Source organism: Pteropus vampyrus, unplaced genomic scaffold, assembly GCF_000151845.1.
Source record: "Pteropus vampyrus isolate Shadow unplaced genomic scaffold, Pvam_2.0 Scaffold21588, whole genome shotgun sequence".
Lineage (NCBI taxonomy): Eukaryota > Metazoa > Chordata > Mammalia > Chiroptera > Pteropodidae > Pteropus > Pteropus vampyrus.
Window position 1 is genome coordinate 1 of NW_011910369.1, and position 2,251 is coordinate 2,251.

Genomic DNA, 2,251 nt, shown 5'->3' on the forward strand with positions numbered 1-2,251 from the left:
AGCTGAAAGCATATGATACTGAACATAGTTTTTTGTTGTTGTTGTTGTTTTACACCTACAGCACCTGGTCTTCCTAGGTAGTCTCTCATCCAAGCATTAACCAGGCCCAACCCTGCTTAGCTTCCAAGATCAGACGAGATTGGGCACATTCAGGGTGGCATGGCTGTAGATCTGAACACAGTTTTCACAGGGTGTGAGGTATGTAGGAACTCTGTGTATTATCTTCATGATAATTCTACGAGTTTTTGTTTCCCTTGTTCATCTGTTGCTTTCAGTTTTTATCCCACATATGAGTGAAATCATATGATTCTTGACTTCTTCTGTCTGACTTATTTTGTTTAGTGTGATATTCTCAAGATCCATCCATGTTGTTGCAAATGGCAGTATTTCATCTTTTCTTATGACTGAATAGTATTCTATTGTATATATATCTACCACAGCTTCTTTTACAGTCATCTATTAAAAGATATTTCGATTGTTTGCATTTCTTGGTCACCGTGAATAATGCCACTGTGAACATCGGGGTGCATATATATTTACAGATAAATGTTTTCAGAAATCCCCAGAAGAGGGATTGCTGGGTCATGTGGTAATTCTATTCTTAAATTTTTGAGGAACCTTCATACTGCTTTCCATAGTGGTGTACTGTGTATAGGATTCCTTTTCACCACAACCTCTCCAATGTTCATTATTACTTGTCTTGTGATGATAGCCATTCTAACAGGTGTGAAGTGGTATCTCACTGTGCTTTTGATTTGCATTTCCCTAATAGCTAGTGAATTTGAGTATCTTGTCATATATCTGTTAACCATTGGTAGAAGTGTCTGCTCAGGTCTTCTGTCCATTTTTTAATTGGATTATTTGTTCTTTTATTGTTGAATCGTATGCGTTCTTTGTATATTTTGGATATTAGCCCCTTATTGGAGGCGTCGTTTGCAAATATCTTCTCCCATTCAGTAGTTTGCCTCTTGTCTTGCTGTTGGCTTCTTTTGCTGTGCAAAAGCTTTTTTAGTTTGATATAGTCCCATTCATTTATTTTTGCTTTTACTTTCCTTGCTTTCAAGGTCAACTTCATAAAATCTCTAAATTCAAGGTCCATGAGTTTAGTACCTATGTTTTCTTCCATGCAGTTTATTGTTTCAGGTCTTACATTTTGGACTTTGATCCATTTTGAGTTCATTTCGTATATGGTGACAGACAGCAGCCTAGGTTCATTCTTTTGCATGTGGCTTTCCAATTTTCCCAGCACTATTTATTGAAGAAGCTTTCCTTCCTCCATTGTATGTTTTTAGCTTCTTTGTCAAAAATTATTTGCCCATATATACAGAGGTTTAGTTCTGGGCTCTCAATTCTGTTCCATTAGTCTATGTGTCTGGGGTTTTTTTGTCAACACCATGCTATTTTGATTATTGTCACTTTGTAGTATAATTTGATATCAGGCAGAACGATCCTGCCTTGAATCCAGGGACAGTAAAGATGATTAGCAAGCATTATCCTGATGCTGCTGAGACTTGCAAAAGGCCCTTTCAGTTTAAGATGTTAGAGGTCCATTAGAGGTCTGATGTGAGGAAGAGAAGAAGAGGTAACAGACCCAGAAACAACAATTAAAAAAAATAAAAGGAGAGAAAAGAACACAGTACAAAAAAAATTACCTGTGAGGGTAACCACGAATCTTAGCTATATATTTAAAGAGAACATTATATATATACATATATACATATATATGTATATGTGTGTGTGTGTGTGTGTATATGTATGCATACATATATATATATGTATGCATACATATATACATATATGTATGTATGTATGTATGTATATATGATGTGATGGGTAGGAAAGGGGTACTCCAAAGTGACTGAGTGTCTTTACGTTAAAGGATATAGGGATCTCCTCCTATGTAAACAACTGATAGAACATAGGAAGGCTTGAGACTAAAAATACTTGAGGACTACAGTAGCATGTGGTTCAAAGTTAGGCTATACTTTTCATCCCCCTCATTTGGGTAGTAATAAACCCTAGATCATATTCAGACTAGGAGTTAAAAAGTGAAAGCAACAATGGAAAAAAAAAAAAAGTCTAGACCTAGACCTAGGCATGGGAGGAAGATAATTTCAGTAGAATCCAGATGGATCACAAACACACTCTTTTCTAGTATAAATGTACTCAAAACAATTCTTCTAGAATTGTTATGGCCATATTGGTTTTAAAATAGAGCCTCTTGCAAGCATAAATAGTAAGTGCGAGATAA

General features: G+C 35.8%; 1 pseudogene; it reads right to left on the reverse strand.

Annotated features, from left to right (window-relative positions):
• Nucleotides 1–52: 52 nt before the first annotated feature.
• On the reverse strand, nt 53–171 carry LOC111735276 (annotated as a pseudogene).
• Nucleotides 172–2,251: the final 2,080 nt, after the last annotated feature.